Raw genomic sequence first — 18446 nt, 5'->3', positions numbered from 1 at the left:
AAATCAGCACTGGAATAGATTATCAGCAGAGCTGGTGGGAGCATTCTCCACGATAAACTGAGTTGACTGTTAAGGAAGATAAATAACTTCACATGGGAAAGTTGCAGAAGAGAGCTCCAGGGGTTTGCAAATTAGGTCAGAGTTGGGGAGTTGTACGGAGCAGAAATCTCAGGCACTTGTCTCTGAGCTAGGAGCCTTTGAAGTGGGAAAGGAAAGGTAGACATTTTGCTCCTTCTGTCACAAGCTCAAAGTTTATTTTGGGGATATTGGAGCATTTTCCTGTTGCATCTTAGACTCACTACTGTGCAAGATGATAGGACAGTATTTCTAAAAAGGGAGGAATGATTAGGACAGGCAGACACACGGCTCCCTCCAAATTCTGTAAGGACTTATCCTGAGACCTCCATCCACACAGCGGGTGATTGCTTTTCCTGAGCCCCTCGGTGGGTGCCTGGTGAGGAGAGGGATGGGCAAGGAGATGGTCTTCCGGTTCAACAAACTCTCAACGAACTTTTCTGCCTTTTCCTATTCAGTCTTCCCTGTCTCAGGCTAAACTCTGTGTGGTTCCTTCAGTTTGATTTCACAATCCCTGCTCCTTGAGGACGCATAGTTACAATGTTGACCCGAGAAAGCTTGCAAAATTGGTGGTAGCTGTGGTCAACGGTGACAATTTCTAAATACAATCCCAATATTACTGAATAATAACATTAATATCTATTGAGCACATACTAAGTAAGTACCATACCACTGTTTTGTTTTATACGTGTAATTTCTAAAAACTATTAGTGCAAATGTTTTGTTGTTGTTTTGGTTTTTGTGTGTGTGCAAATGTTTTCAATGAGTGATTGAACAATATTAGGTAGTCATCATTAGGTGACCAGAAACCACCAATGGAACTTGTGTGAATGGATCCCATAGGGGATGAATAAAAGCAAGTCCTACTAAGTGTGGCCCTGGCCAGTGGCTCAATGGCTAGAGTGTTGGCCCTGTATATGGATGTCCTGGGCTCGATTCCTGGTCAGGGCACACAGGAGAAGTGACCATCTGCTTCTCTTCCTCTTTTCTCTCCTCTTCCTTCTCTCTTCCCCTCCCACAGCCAGTGGCTTGAATGATTCAAGCATGGACCTGGGTGCAACTACAGGTGCTAAAAATAGCTCAGTTGATTCAAGCATCAGCCCCAGATGGAGTTGTCAGGTGGATCCAAGTCAGGGTGTCAGAGTTTGCCTTGCTATCCCTCTCCTCTCACCTAAAAAAAGGAGGGGGTAGGGGAAATGCACTCATTTATCAGAAAATAAATCTGGCTGAAGAAAAAATGGGCAATAATCCTCTAATTACCTGTATTAATAGATCTCTAAATTGGCTTAAAACCTTGCAAAGCTGCCATACATCCTGGCTTTAGCCAATTGCTAATTGATTTGTTGGAATTATAAAAGACAAGTCAAACAAATCAGCAGAGACACCTGAGGAAGCTCAGATCTCATGTAGAAGAACTGTCAACCATGTCCGGGCCAGGTGGCTCAGTGGAAAAAGTGTCTACCCAGCACCCCAGAGGTTGTAGGTTCACAGGTGCCCAGTCAGGGCACATGTGAAAAGCAGTCAATGAGTGCACAACTAAATGGAACAACTACGTTAAACAACTAGATGATGCTTCTTCTTTCTCTGCACCCCCCTTCCTCTCTCTCTCTCTCTCAAATCAGTGGAAAAATGAAAAAACAAACAAACAAAAAACTGTGGATCATTTTGATTGCATTTAATGGGAATCACCATAAAGAATTCATTTATTAAGTATAACCAGAGCTAGAAATTCTAAATAAATTATAGATAAACTATGGAAACTGTGACCCTAATGCATAGAAGAAGATGTGTACATGTGAATAAAATATTGTTGAAAATTAAAATTCCATATCTAGCCCTGGCCAGTGGCACAGTGGATAGATAAAGCGTCCTCCTGAAACAACAAAGTTGTTCAGGGTCACCAGTTTGAGCCCCGGTCAAACTTGTACATATGAGAAGCAATCAATGGGTGCACAACTATGTGAAACAATGAGTTGCTGTTTCTCTCTCTCTCTCTCATTTCCTCTCAAAATAGTAATAATATTTTTTAAAAGTCTTTAACTCTAATGTTTTATTTGGTATCTCATAACTTGCCCCTTCTCAACTCTGTTTTTTTTTTTTTCATTCATTGAATCCAGAGCTAGAACTTAAAGGAGAAAAACCCAAGAATCTTTTGAATGGTAAGGAGATCAAAACATATGGTAATTGGCCCTGGCCGGATGGCTCAGCGGTATAGCGTCAGCCCGGTATATGGAAGTCCCAGATTCGATTCCTGGGCAGGGCACACAGGAGAAGAGCCCATTTGCTTCTCCACCCCTCCCCCTCTCCTTCCTCTCTGTCTCTCTCTTCCCCTCCTGTAGCCAAGGCTTCAGTGGAGCAAAGTTGGCCAAGGCACTGAGGATGGCTCCATGGCCTCTTGACTCAGGCGCTAGAATGGCTCTGATTACAATGGAGCAATGCCCCAGATGGGCAGAGCATCGCCCCCTGGTGAGCATGCTGGGTGGATCCTGGTTGGGCACATGTGGGAGTCTGTCTCTCTGCCTCCCCACTTCTCACTTCAAAAAAAAAAAAAAAAAAAAAAAAAAAAAAAAAAAAAATATATATATATATATATATATATATATATATATATATGGTAATCACAGATATTCAGGATGCTGGTTGTTCTATCAAGGTCCCTGAGTGAGTACTCTCTGTTGATTCACAACAAACAAACTTTTATAAGTGTAACTCACTGTGAGTTTCAAGTTGCTTGTTATTGCAGAATAAATCTAGAGTATAGGTCTAGCTCCCACTAGGAGCTCAACAATGTGTTATTTTGTTTTCCTGAATCATGCCACAGAATTAAAACATTTGTAAGCTGTAGTTCATAAAACAGTATGAGCAGTCATCCATGCATGCCCCTCTTGAATTTTATTTATTTTCATGAATTTGATTATTTTTATAATAAACATCCATGAGCCTACCACCCAGGCCAAGAATGAGAATACTGTCAGTAACTTCATCTAAATTTGCTCTTTCCTTATCCTATTCTCCTCCTTCCCCACACTGGGATAACCTCTATCTTGAATGTCCTGTTTCTCCTTTTCTTTCTTTAAAAAAATTAACCTGTTTTATCATATGTACATAGGTCTAGGCAAATACATTGCTTTGGTTTTTGAACTTTATTAAAAATATACTGTACACCTTCTCCTGGAACTTGTATTTTTTTTTTAATTTTTTTCATTATTTATTCATTTTAGAGAGGAAGACAGAGAGAGAGAGAGGAGAAAGAGAGACAGGGGGTAGGAGCTGGAATCATCAACTCCCATATGTGCCTTGACCAGGCAAGCCCAGGGTTTCGAACCGGCAACCTCAGTATTTCCAGGTCGACGCTTTATCCACTGTGCCACCACAGGTCAGGCTGTAAGAACTTATATTTTTTTAAATCTGATTCATCCATATTCCTATTCATAACAGTAACTTTATTTTTTTCTGATGTATAATATGATACTACATGAATATTACAATATTTTATTTGTTGGCTTTTCAATGGACATTTGAATTGTCTCATATTTTTACTATTATGAACTGTGCTGCTGTAACCATTCATGTATATGTCTCCTAGCAAACATCTGAAAGAATGACGAAAGAAATAAAAATAGAGACAATAAGCTATCTCTTTAGGCATAAAAGCATTTGTAAACTCCAATATTCCAAAGTCTGTCAAGATAAGTGTTGGAATGGTGAGCACCAACAGGATCTTGTATCACATGCTAATGGAGTGTAAGTATAAGCACCACTTAAAATACCTTGACAGCCCTGGCCAGGTAGCTCTGTTGGTTAGAGCATCTCCCAACATGCCAAGGTTATGGGTTCAACCACAAGTCAGGGCACATACAAGAATAAACCAATGAGTACATGAATAAGTGGAACAATAAATAGATGTTTCTCTCTCTCTCTGTCTCTCTCTCCCTTCCTTTCTTTAAAGATCAATAAGTAAAAATTTAAATAAAATAAAATAAGTTGGCATTATTCTTTTTTCTTTCTTTTTTTTTCTTTTTTTTTTTTTTTTTTTACAGGGACAGAGAGAGGGATAGATAGGGACAGACAGACAGGAATGGAGAGAGATGAGAAGCATCAATCATCAGTTTTCCGTTGGGACACCTTAGTTGTTCATTGATTGCCCTCTCATATGCGCCTTGACCTGGGGGCTTCAGCAGACCGAGTAACCCCTTGCTCAAGCCAGTGATCTTGGGTCCAAGCTGGTGAGGTTTTTTTGTTTGTTTGTTTGTTTGTTTTGCTCAAGCCAGATGAGCCCAAGCTCAAGCTGGCCTCGGGGTCTCGAACCTGGGTCCTTTGCATCCCAGTCCGACGCTCTAACCACTGAGTCAGGCGGCATTATTCTTAAAGCTGAACATAGGCATACCCTATAACAAATCTCCTTCTTTTCCAAGTGAGAGGAGGGGAGATAGAGAAATAGACTCCCACATGCGCCCCGACCGGGATCCATCCAGCAACCCTTGTCTGGGGCCAATGCTCTGCTCATCTGGGGCCATGCTGGCTACTGAGCTATTTTTAGAGCCTGAGGTGGAAACTCCATGGAGCCATCTTCAGTGCCTGGGCCAATGCACTCGAACTAATTGAGCCATGGCTGCGGGAGAGGAAGAAAAAGAGAAAGTGAGAGAGAGAGAGAGAGAGAGAGAGAGAGAAGGGGAGGGGGAGAGGTGGAGAAGCAGATGGTCACTTCTCCTGTGTGCCATGACTGGGAATTGAACCCGGGACACTCACACGCTGGGCGATGCTCTACCACTGAGCCAACCAGTCAGGGCCAATAACAAATCTCAATAAACGCTGAATGAGTACATGAATAAGTATGACCTCACAGAATTAAGATACTTTTTACCTCTTCATTTTTGTCCCTTACCAGTCTCCTAGTGAGTTTTCCATCTCCGTGGATTGTGATCCCTGGCCCACCACCCTCCTACCTTCCCAACTTTGTTTAGCTCAACTTCAATTCCCAAGTGAGTGATTCATTCAACATGCCGGTCTTCTCTTTACATGACAGCAGTATGAAGACTATGAAGACTAAAGAAGATAATAAATCCAAAGGGCTTAAAACAGTTCTTAGCACAGAGAAAGTGCTATATAAAATTTATTATTATTGTATTTCCTTCAGTGCTCTTACAGAAAAATAAGTCTATGGTCTGGTACACAATTCAGGTATTCTTGGCTCCTTGGCTAAATATAATATATTTGTAACCTTATTTCCATTTTATTTTGATCTGGGGCCCAGATATTTGTTTTCCTAATATATTTTTCCAGATTTCCCCTTGAAAGTTCTCCTTAAGTGAACAATCAAACTTCAGTGAGTTATAGGTATGCCCAAATCATCCATTATTCACATGAGTCACACTTTCCCTTCCATTCCTTTGATAGTTCCACTCAGATATTGTCTGCTCATGTTCATTGCCATACCTAATGAAGATTTGGACTTAACCCCCTGGAGCCACGCCTTAGAGTTCTGACTTTACAACTTGTCCAGAGTGTGAGTCATTTTGACATTTTCCCCTTCAGTCACACTGCCACCTTGGGACTTACAGACCAATGCTCAGAATAACTAACAGTGAATTTATATTATACTTTTTCACCTCAAACTATTCAAAATTTCTCTGGCACCTTATATAGCTGTACCAGTCATCAAAGGTGGGTCTTCTATTGAGTTTATTATTGATTCCCTTTCAATAGCTTTAAGAAAAGTGCTAAGAACTTTTCTCCAGCGTCAGGATCCAACGTGCTTTAGGCATTGTTACTTGGAGAGGTAGGATCTGTACAGTTCTCTCTGGTGCTCACCACGCAGGATTCTCTGTCAGGAGCCAGGAAGGGCCTGGAGTGTGCTGCTGCGATCTAGGTGGAGCAGTCACCATACTGGTCACGTGAGTCTTCAGGCACAGTCTTTCATTTGTATCTCCCTCGCCAAGAACTGTGTCCTCGGCAGCTCAGATACTGTACTTCCCCATGTATAAGATGCATCCTTTTTTGAAAACTTTGGGGTCTAAAAATTGAGTGCATCTTATACAGATTGTAGACTTTTTTACTTGCATTTCCTGTTTTTTCATGCTTGTTTTTTCACTCATTGTTGAAGGCAGTGATTCGTCATCAGACACAGATGAGGACAAGCTAATGAATGGGAGTTTTGACAATGATGAGGAGTTGTATGAATTTTATGATGAATAAAACTTGAGTTCAATAACTTTATGTAATACTTTTTTTTTCAAAATTTGGGCCCCAAAATTAAGGTGCGCCTTATACATGAACTACAGACAGATGTGGAGAAAGTCAACAAAATAATGTATTTAAAAAATAGAAATATCAATAAGGAGATAGAAAACTTAAAAAAAATTGAAACTGAAAAGTACAATAACAAATAAAAAATTTAGCTTGACTGGTGGCGGTTCAGTGGATAGAGCATTGACCTGAGATATTGAGGTCCCAGCATCAGGAGAGACCCTGAGGTCACCCACTTAAGCAGAGGTTCATTAGCTTGAGCACAGGATTGACATGACCTCATGGTCACTGGCTTGAACTCACAGGTCGTTCGTTAGCTTGAGCCTAAGGTTGCAGGCTTGAGCAAGGGATTACTGGTTCAGCTGGAGCACCTAGGTCAAGGCATGTATGAGAAGCAATCAAAGAATAATTAAAATGCCACAACTACAAATTGATGCTTTTGATCTCTCTCCCTTCATGTCTCTCTCTCTCTGTGTGTCTCTCTCTCTTGTTAAAAAAAAATTACCAAAAGGATTCAAAGGCAAATTTGAATAGACAGAGGAGAGGATCGGTAACTTTAAAGATAAGAAAATGGGAATTACAGAATCTGAGGAGCAGAAAGAAAAAATATTAAAGAAAAGTGGACAGTGTCTAAAAGACTTAGAAACACCATCAAAGAAACCAACATGCAATGTGGGAGTCTCAAAAGGAAAAGATATAGGAGAAAGGGGCAGAGAGAATATTTGAAGAAACGATAGCTGCAAAGGTCCCGAATTTGATAAAAGACATGAATATAAACATCCAAGAGGTCCAACAAATCCCAAGGAAGATGAACTTAGATCTATACTGAAACACATGTATAACCAAACTTTCAAAAGACAAAGAGCATCTTGGACGCAGCAAGGGAGAAGTGACCTGTCACCTACAAGTGCTCTTCAATAAGATTATCAGCAGATATCTTGTCAAAAACTTTGGAGGCCAGAAAGCAGTGGGCCAACATATTCAAAGGACTGGAGGGAGAAAGGACTGTCAACTAAGAATTTTATATCCAGCAAAACTGTTCTTTAAAAGTGAGGGAGAAATTAAGATAGCCCCAAATAAACAAAAGCTGAGAGAGTTTGTTACAGCTATACCTGTCCTGAAGTAGATGCTCAAGGGACACCTGCAGGGTGAAATAAAAGGACATTTTGCAGTAACTCAAAGCTGTACAAAGAAACAAAGATCTCACTTTAGGTAAATACATGGGCAATTATAAAGTCTAGTAATTGTAACTTTCGTTTGAGATTCTGCATTCTGTTTCCTATGTAATTTAAGAGACTAATGCATGTAAAGGAATTATCAGTTTGGTCACACAATGTTTAAAATGCAATTTTGGACATCAACAACTTAAAATGGTAGAAACAGAGAGGTTAAGGAGCAGAGTGGGTTGTATGTTATTGAAGTCAAGCTTGTATAAATTCAAATTAGAGTATACTCAAATTACAACTTTAGAATATGAAGTATAATCCTTGTGGTAACCACAAAAAAAAAAGCCATAGAATTTACACAAAAGGAAATGAGAAAAGAATTTAAACATTTGACTATTAAAACAATCAACTAAACACAAAATAAGACATTAATGCAGGAAATGAAGGACAAAAAAAAACTATAAGCATATTAAAAATAAAAAGCAAAATAAAGAAATCCGTCTTTATCACTAATTACTTTAAATGAAAATTAATCAAACTCTTCAATTAGCAAAATGTTTACAAAAAAACGAACAAACTCATGATCCAATTATATACTATCTCTAAAAAACTCACTTTAGATCAAAAACACAAATAGATTGAAAGTGGAAAAATGAAAAATGTATGTCATGCAAATAATAGCCAAGAGAGAGCAGAGCTAGTATACTAATACGGGACAAAATAGACCTTAAATCAAAAATATTTTACAAAAGACAAAAATAGATATGACATATTAATAAAAGGTTTAATACAGCAAGAAGATATAACAATATAAACATCTTTGCACCTAACAACAGACCATTAATTCATGAATTGGAAGACTTAATGTTGTTAAGACGTCAATAGTTCCCAAAGTAATCTATAGATTCAAGTCCATATCTATCAAAATCGAAGAGGTTTTTTTTAATTTTTATTTTATTTTTATTTATTTATATTTCTTTTTGAGAGAGAGAGAGAGGCAGAAACAAGAACATTGCTCTGCTCCTGTATGTGCCTGACCGGGGAATTGAACTAGCAACCTCTGAGCTCTGGGACAACACTCCAACCAATCGAGTTACTGGCCAGGGCTTAATTTTTATTGATTTTTAGAAAGACAGAGGAAGGGAAAGGGAAGGAAAGCATTCATTTGTTGTTCCACTCAGTCGTGCATTCCTTGGTTGCTTCCGTGTGTGCCCTGACCAAGGATTGAACCCACAACCTGTTGTTTCAGGACAATGCTCTTAACTGACTGAGCTAACCAGCCAGAGCCAAAATCCTAGAGATTATTATTATTTTTTGCATATATAAAAGTCTATCCTAAAGTTCAGTTGGCGTCTCAAAGGACTCTGAATAGCCAAAGCAATCTGGAAAAAGAACAAAGCTGAAAGACTCACATGTCCTGATTTTAAAACTTACTACAAATTTACAGTGATCAAAATAATGTGGTACTGGCTTAAAGATAGACATTAGACCAACAGAACAGAACAAAGTGCCAGACATACACCCTCATGTATATGGTCAAATGATATTGGACAAGAGTACCTTTATCACTGAATGAGGGGAAAGGACAGTCTTTTCAACAAATAGGGTAGGGAAAATGGAGTGAACACATGCAAAAGAATGCAGTTGGACCCTTACCTAACAGTAGCTACAAAAATCAACTCGAAATGGGTCAAAGAGCTAAATGCAGGACCTAAAACTATAAAACTCTTAGAAGGGCAAACACTTCACAACATTAGATTTGGCAATGACTTCTTGGATATGATACCAAAATCATAACAACAAAAGAAAAACAAATTGGACTTCATTAAAATTAATAAATTTTTTTGCATCAAAAGACAATATCAACAGAATAAGAAGGCACCCGACAGAATGGAAGCAAATGTTTGCAAATCTCATGCCTGACAAAGATTAATATCCAGAACATAGAGAGAACTCTTAAAACTGAACAACAACAACAAAAAACCAGTCTAATTCTAAAGTGAGAAAGGACTTTAACAGACATGTATTCAAAGAAGATGTACAAATGGCCAATAAGCACATGGAAACATGCCCAACATTACTAATCAGTAGGAAACCGCAAATCAAAACTACCATGAGATACCACCTCACACCATTAAGGTCATCCTGAATATTAATCACATTATCATACTTTGCACTACTTACAAATTTAATTAAGGCCGTTTTTATTTTTTCTTACTTCTAATAATGATAAAGGATATAATTGTCTCTGACCTGTGGTGGTGCAGTGGATAAAGCATCAATGCTGAGGTTGCCGGTTCGAAACCCTGGACATGCTCGGTCAAGCCACAGATGGAAGTTGATGGTTCCTGCTCCTCCCTTCCTTCTCTCTCACTCTTTCTCTCTGTTAAATGAATCAAGTCTTAAAAAAATAAAATTGAAAAAATATATATAGATAGATTTCTCTCCAAGGCAATGCCAAAGTAATACCATTTGGCTGGGAACTTGCACTCTCCTTGTCCTTCTTTTCTTCCTAGCATCGAGTCACCAACAGTCCTGCCTCTGGGTGGCTGTGCAGGTGGCTCACACTAATAGTGACTCCCGCCACCCACCCCACCACAGTCGGCAATGACCAGAGTGCCTAGATGTTCTTTTCACTTCACAAACCCCCAGAAGGTATTCAAGCTGCAAACTGTTCCATCAATCCTACTGGTCCACTCAATTGTACCAACCATCTGAGAAACTGCATAACAAGTTAAGGAGTTTGCTACTTACACAACCTGAATCCCCAGACTCAATCGGGCCATCACAAGCTGTAATAAATTGCAATATTCTACATTCTTTCAATATCCTAAATTTTTTCTCCTAAGGGAATTTCAAGAGACTGTTAAGAAAAATGATTATGATGTTATCACTTTAAAGAAAATTGGGTCAAGAAGGTCCAGGTCCTCCAAAATGGTATTCCCTCCCATATCAATAGATGTCTTTGATCACAAATGACATAAATTGACCCTAAAGAATGTAAGTTTTAAAAAAAGTTTAGTGTTCTATCCTAGATAGCTCACAGATTTTTTTTTTGATTTTTTTTTTAATACTCAGAAGGATGGGAAGGGAAGGAAAGCAGTTCTGGGAATCTTGATGACCAGGACTAATAGGCTGCCCAGGGCACTACCATTGGGATGACGTTGTGCCATGAACATCATTAATACCCAGCAGATCACCTGGAATAGGGAAGGAAAAATCCCCTCCCCAAAAAAGTGGGATTCTCTCAAAAAGAAAGAGTGAAGAATACTATATGCTAGTGCATGACATTTGTGTGTGCACATGTGTGTGTTGCAAATGGCGAAAAGAAAAATCTGTTGTCAGTTGCCGGCCATGAGAAATTACAGGAGCAGTATTTGCATCTCAATAAAGGCAGCAAGGGGACTGTTGAAATGCGTCATTTCCCAGGCTTTCTCAGCTACTGGCATGCATGAACCACCTAAAAAACTGAACTGCAGATTGGGAAGTCTTGTCACTGGAGAGTGTTGGGCTTCCTGGAGGAAGGGGGAGGGTGTTATATAAAGTAGAAATATGCTTAGAATACTGACTACAATATGCTTGAAATTGTCCTTCGGGGAAGCCCATGAGCTCTGGCAAATTTCTCTCCAGCCAGTACTGACATGCACAGTTTGGCCCAGCCCAGTCCAGCCCTGGAGCCGTAAGGGCAGCCTCAGCACCTACTCCCCAACTCAGTTCTCATGATCCTTTCCAGCTGAACGCATTTGCCTCACTGTCTCAGGCCTTGGGGAGATCACCCACTATAGGTGCATAGTCTCTCTGTGGGAAGGAAGGGCTTGCCAAATGATCGCATTACTTAAATTCTTAGTCAGCCCAGGAGAGAAGGGTTTGTGTTACAAAGGGTAACGAAACTTAGCCTGAGGGCCCAGTCTGAGGCTCTGCCTGTTTTCTCCGGCTGGTGCTATGGCTCTGTGCAATCTGCGCTTTCCCCATTTCCTTTACAGAACTGTTTAAAGCAGACATCTGAGTTCCCGGCTTGTCAGGTCAGTCACGGCTGGGGGAAGATTGAGGGAGTTTGGGGTACACTGTCAGGGTTTCTATGTCACAATAACCATCACTGTCCCTTCTCACCCCAATCACCAATATTTCTCCAAAAGACACAGTGGGCTGCCTCTATTTACAACGACATATATACAGTCATGCGCCACTGAATGATGAGGAAATGTTCTGAAAATGCAGCATTAGGCGATTTTGTCGTTGCACAAACAACATGGAGAGCACTTACACAAATCTAGGTGGTTTAGCCTATTACATACATAGGCCATAAGGTATATATAGCCTATTGCTTCTGGGCTATCAGCTTGCACATCATGTCACTGTACAAAACAATACAAAATTAATCCAAGCACAAGAGATAATGATGCAATCAAGAGATGTGGCAATTATGATATTATTGACTGTGTTCCCTCTGCTGAACTTTAACTCCCTGTGACTGGTTTGCAACTACCAATTTGTACTTCTTCATCCCTTCCCCTTTATCACACATCCCCCCAATTCCTTTCTTCTCTGGCAACCTCAGTTTGTTTGTTCTCTATGTCTCTGAGTCTTTTCTGTTTTGTTGGGTTTTTGGGGGGTTTTTTGTTTTTTTGTATTTTTCTGAAGTTTGAAACTGGGAGGCAGTCAGACTCCCGCATGCGCCCGACCGGGATCCACCCGGCACGCCCACCAGGGGGCGATGCTCTGCCCATCTGGGGTGTCGCTCTGTCGTGACCAGAGCCATTCTAGCACCTGAGGCAGAGGCCATGGAGCCATCCCCAGTGCCCGGGCCATCTTTGCTCCAATGGAGCCTTGGCTGCGGGAGGGGAAGAGAGAGACAGAGAGGAAGGAGAGGGGGAGGGGTGGAGAAGCAGATGGGCGCTTCTCCTGTGTGCCCTGGCCGGGAATCGAACCCGGGACTTCCGCACACCAGGCCGACGCTCTACCACTGAGCCAACTGACCAGGGCCGTTTTTTGTTCTTTATGTGCCACATGGGCACTTGAAATATCAGGGGATCGCTTTGTGAATTATACAATTGTCCTACCGCTACACTATATGCCTGAAAACAACATAAAACAACATTAAATGTCAACTGCAATTAAAAAATAAAGTAAAAAAAATAAAATAAAATAAAACGATGTGGTAAGCAAGAAATGTGTGCAGGTGTAACATGACATACTGTAAACATGACTATTTGACAGCAAAATTCATTTATTAGTAGAAAGATTACACTCTAACATAAAGACAGGAAGGACAGCACAGCGATAGCATAGTAAATACAGAAGCCAGAAACATCATCACTTATCATCATTCCCAAGTACTATTTGCAAGTACACAATTGCAAGTGCTATCCTTTCATACGACAGGTAATGCCGCAGGTTTCTTTACACCGCCATCACCACAAACATGTGACCAATGTGTTATGCTGGTGTTAGAACGGCTAGGCCACTAGGCAATAAGAATTTCTCAGCCCCGTCATAATCTGACACGGCCACCATATGTGGTCTGTCATTGATCGGTATGTTATTATTCAGAGCATGGCTGTATAATATGCATCACAAATATATAAATTAAAACATGTATAACATATTATGTATTATATATAATAAAATATATAATAATAACTATAATATATATTTATTTTTTCAAATTTTATTGAGATATAACTGACATATAACATTGTATTAGTTCAAGGTATACAACATAGTGATTTGATACGTATAACATGTTGAAAAATGATGACCACAGTATGTTTAGTTGACATCCATGACCACACATAGTTACAACATTTTTTTTTCTGTGATGAGAACTATTAAAATCTACTCTCTTAGCCGCTTTCAAATATACAATTCAGGCTCCGGTCAGTTGGCTCAGTGATAGAGTGTCAGCCCCGCCTGTGGATGTTCTGGGTTCAATTCCGCATCAGGGCACACAGGAGAAGCAACCATCTGTTTCTCCACCTCTCCTGCTCCCCCTTTCTTTTTCTCTCACTCTTCCCCTCCCAAAGCCATGCATAATTGGTTCGAGCACGTTGGTTCTTGGTACTGAGGATGGCTCCATGAAGCCTCCACCTCAGGCACTAAAAGTAGCTCAGTTGCTAACATGGCCCAAAATGAGCAAAGCATCAGCCCCAGAAAGGGGTTGCTGGGTGGATCCCAGTCAGAGCACATGTGGGAGTCAGTCTTTCTATCTCTTTTCCTCTTGCTTGGAAAAGAAAAAAGAGGATATATATATACACATACACAATACAATCTTGTCAACTATAGTCATTATGCTGTATGTCGCATTCCCAGAATGTATTTATAACTGCAGGTTTGTACTTTTTTTTTTTTTTTTTTTACAGAGCCAGAGAGTCAGAGAGAGGGATAGACAGGGACAGACAGACAGGAACGGAGAGATGAGAAGCATCAATCATTAGTTTTTCGTTGCGCATTGCAACACCTTAGTTGTTCATTGATTGCTTTCTCATATGTGCCTTGACCGCAGGCCTTCAGCAGACCGAGTAACCCTTGCTCGAGCCAGTGACCTTGGGTCCAAGCTGGTGAGATTTGCTCAAACCAGATGAGCCCATGCTCTAGCTGGCGACCTCGGGGTCTCGAACCTGGGTCCTCGGCATCCCAGTCCAACGCTCTATCCACTGCGCCACTGCCTGGTCAGGCGGTTTGTACTTTTTGATCACCTTACTGCATGTCATTCGGGCAGCCACTAATCTGTCCTGCTTCTATGAGTTCATTTTTTTTTCAACTTCACATATAAGCGAGATCAGACAGTATTAAATCAGGGCATTAGGCCCTGGCTGGTTGGTGCAGCGGTAGAGCGTCGGCCTGGCGTGCGGGGGACCTGGGTTCGATTCCCGGACAGGGCACATAGGAGAAGCGCCCATTTGCTTCTCCACCCCTCCCCTCCTTCCTCTCTGTCTCTCTCTTCCCCTCCCGCAGCCAAGGCTCCATTGGAGCAAAGATGACCCGGGCGCTGGGGATGGCTCCTTGGCCTCTGCCCCAGGCGCTAGAGTGGCTCTGGTCATGGCAGAGCGACGCCCCGGATGGGCAGAGCATCGCCCCCTGGTGGGCAGAGCATCGCCCCTGGTGGGCGTGCTGGGTGGATCCCGGTCGGGCACATGCGGGAGTCTGTCTGACTGTCTCTCCCCATTTCCAGCTTCAGAAAAATACAAAAAAAAAAAAAAAAATCAGGGTATTAACCATCACAATGCTCATTCTCTCCCACCCTTCCACCCTTCTCTGGAATTCTCATTGTAGTTCTGTGGGGGAGGAAGAAACTTGTCTCTGCCCCTCAATGTTCTAACTGACATGGGACTGATTAATAACCGAATTTAATCACAGACCTATGCATGGGAACCCCACACACGGGAGAGGATCAGGGACAGGAAGTTAAACTGAGGTATCTGACATTCGGAACTAAAGATGAGATAAGGCATCTGGGGACTTCAAGGGGAGGGAAGGTCATTGCAGGACGATGAGAAAAGCAGATGTTCGCTAGTTAAGTCTGTCATGCCATATCGATAGGTCATAAAAGTTATTTCTGGTAATAATTCTTATTATGGGCAAATCTCTAATCTATACTCTTCAAGGGAAAGGTAAGAGTCCCTCATGAGCCTGAAGGGTCTTGGTTGCCTTTCGCACAAATACTTCCCGTACCATACCTTGGGGTGGCTTACCTGAGCCCCTACATTCCCCTGCAATAGAAGGCGTAGGAGGGGTGACCTTGGCCGGTGACTGTGAAGCCCGTAAGTGGAGCCTGTCCCCACGCACTGGCCTCAGGCCCGCCCTCCTTACTCAGGAGGTGTCCTGCTCCCCTCTCTGTACCCTCCTCATCCCTCCTCCTACTCTGTGCTGGCCGTCACCCCCTCCAGCATGAGGGCGCGCTCTCTGCGCTGTCCCGGGGCCTGACCACTCGCTACATCCATCCCTGCAGGAGACCTGCGCTGTCCCGGGGCCTGACCACTCGCTACATCCATCCCTGCAGGAGACCTGCGCTGTCCCGGGGCCTGACCACTCGCTACACCCATCCCTGCGGGAGACCTGCGCTGTCCCGGGGCCTGACCACTCGCTACATCCATCCCTGCAGGAGACCTGCGCTGTCCCGGGGCCTGACCACTCGCTACATCCATCCCATCCCTGCAGGAGACCTGCGCTGTCCCGGGGCCTGACCACTCGCTACATCCATCCCATCCCTGCAGGAGACCTGCGCTGTCCCGGGGCCTGACCACTCGCTACATCCATCCCTGCAGGAGACCTGCGCTGTCCCGGGGTCTCACCACTCGCTACATCCATCCCTGCAGGAGACCTGCGCTGTCCCGGGGCCTGACCACTCGCTACACCCATCCCATCCGTGCAGGAGACCTGCGCTGTCCCGGGGCCTGACCACTCGCTACATCCATCTCATCCCTGCAGGAGACCTGCGCTGTCCCGGGGCCTGACCACTCGCTACATCCATCCCTGCAGGAGACCTGCGCTGTCCCGGGGTCTCACCACTCGCTACATCCATCCCTGCAGGAGACCTGCGCTGTCCCGGGGCCTGACCACTCGCTACACCCATCCCATCCGTGCAGGAGACCTGCGCTGTCCCGGGGCCTGACCACTCGCTACATCCATCTCATCCCTGCAGGAGACCTGCGCTGTCCCGGGGCCTCACCACTCGCTACATCCATCCCTGCAGGAGACCTGTGCAGTCCCGGGGCCTGACCACTCGCTACATCCATCCCTGCAGGAGACCTGTGCTGTCCCGGGGCCTGACCACTCGCTACATCCATCCCTGCAGGAGACCTGCGCTGTCCCGGGGCCTCACCACTCGCCACATCCATCCCTGCAGGAGACCTGCGCTGTCCCGGGGCCCGACCACTCGCTACACCCATCCCATCCCTGCAGGAGACCTGCGCTGTCCCGGGGCCTGACCACTCGCTACATCCATCCCTGCAGGAGACCTGCGCTGTCCCGGGGCCTGACCACTCGCTACATCCATCCCATCCCTGCAGGAGACCTGCGCTGTCCCGGGGCCTCACCACTCGCTACATCCATCCCTGCAGGAGACCTGCGCTGTCCCGGGGCCTGACCACTCGCTACACCCATCCCATCCCTGCAGGAGACCTGCGCTGTCCCGGGGCCTGACCACTCGCTACACCCATCCCATCCCTGCAGGAGACCTGCGCTGTCCCGGGGCCTGACCACTCGCTACATCCATCTCATCCCTGCAGGAGACCTGCGCTGTCCCGGGGCCTCACCACTCGCTACATCCATCCCATCCCTGCAGGAGACCTGCGCTGTCCCGGGGCCTCACCACTCGCTACATCCATCCCATCCCTGCAGGAGACCTGTGCTGTCCCGGGGCCTGACCACTCGCTACATCCACCCCATCCCTGCAGGAGACCTGCGCTGTCCCGGGGCCTGACCACTCGCTACATCCATCCCTGCAGGAGACCTGCGTTGTCCCGGGGCCTGACCACTCGCTACATCCATCCCTGCAGGAGACCTGCGCTGTCCCGGGGCCTGACCACTCGCTACATCCATCCCTGCAGGAGACCTGTGCTGTCCCGGGGCCTGACCACTCGCTACATCTACCCCATCCCTGCAGGAGACCTGCGCTGTCCCGGGGCCTCACCACTCGCTACATCCATCTCATACCTGCAGGAGACCTGCGCTGTCCCGGGGCCTCACCACTCGCTACATCCATCCCTGCAGGAGACCTGCGCTGATCCGGGGCCTCACCACTCGCTATATCCATCCCTGCGGGAGACCTGCGCTGTCCCGGGGCCTCACCACTCGCTACATCCATCCCTGCGGGAGACCTGCGCTGTCCCGGGGCCTCACCATTCGCTACATCCATCCCTGCAGGAGACCTGCGCTGTCCCGGGGCCTGACCACTCGCTACATCCATCCCATCCCTGCGGGAGACCTGCGCTGTCCCGGGGCCTGACCACTTGCTACATCCATCCCTGCAGGAGACCTCCGCAGACCATGCGCACCTCTCCACTCCCGACACGTCACTGTTTCCATAGCAACTTCCTGATAACAGAATTTGTTTATTTTTGTCTTTAATTTTGTTTTTGTTTTTTCATTTTATCCATGTGTTAACATGTCAGACAAAAAGGGCCATATAGATCAATAGAGATGTTTGTGGGCAAATTACTCTATTTAGCAGAGTGACTGTGGATGTCCGACAAGGGCACGTGGGGCTTCAGGGCAGCAAGGCTGAGTTTTCTGGGGGCGTTTTTTTCTATTCTTGCCAGAGCAGGGGGGCGTGCTCCCTCCATGTGGCTCTTGGCTACACCCGCTTGGTAAGAAAGAAAGAGTTGAGATCTGGAGTAAGACCTACCTATTGGCGTGAGACCTGAATTCATTGCTAACTCACTTTGTGGCCCTGCACACTGTTCCCAATGCTTTGATCTGGGCTTCAGTTTGCCCATCCACAAAATAGGGAGGATCATATCTACTTTAAGAGTTTGATATGTAGCTTGACCAGGTGCTGGCACAGTGGATAGAGTGTTGACCTGGGACACTGAGGACCCAGGTTCGAAACCCTGAGGTCACCAACTTGAGCGCGGGCTCATCCGACTTGAGCGCAGGGTTCTGGCTTAAGCGTGGGATCATAGACATGACCTCATGGTCAGTGGCTTAAAGCCCAAGGTCACTGGCTTGAGCAAGAGGTCACTGCTCAGCTGGAGCCCCCCCAGTCAAGACACATATGAGAAAATAATCAATGAACAACTGAAGTGCCACAACAAGAAGTTGATGCTTCTCATCTCTCTCCCTTCCTGTCTGTCCACCCCCCCCTCTCTTTTTCTCTCCAAAAGAAATAAAAAGAGAGAGAGTTTGATATGTAAAACATCTGGCATATAAAACAGGCTTAGAACATGGTTGCTGACTCATTCTGGAGAACAAGGGAGAGATGAACATACAGGCCCAGGGGCCCTCACATGGGGTGTGGTG

At 44.5% G+C, this 18446-nt stretch overlaps 1 non-coding gene across 1 annotated transcript; it reads right to left on the bottom strand.

The window, feature by feature from the left end:
• Positions 1-12394: 12394 nt before the first annotated feature.
• TRNAT-GGU (transfer RNA threonine (anticodon GGU)) lies at positions 12395-12470 on the bottom strand. The gene has a single exon. It is a non-coding gene; the product is annotated as a tRNA-Thr (tRNA).
• Between the last annotated feature and the right edge of the window lie 5976 nt (positions 12471-18446).

Source organism: Saccopteryx leptura, chromosome 1 (genome assembly GCF_036850995.1).
Source record: "Saccopteryx leptura isolate mSacLep1 chromosome 1, mSacLep1_pri_phased_curated, whole genome shotgun sequence".
Lineage (NCBI taxonomy): Eukaryota > Metazoa > Chordata > Mammalia > Chiroptera > Emballonuridae > Saccopteryx > Saccopteryx leptura.
This window is presented reverse-complemented; position numbering and strand designations above follow the sequence as displayed.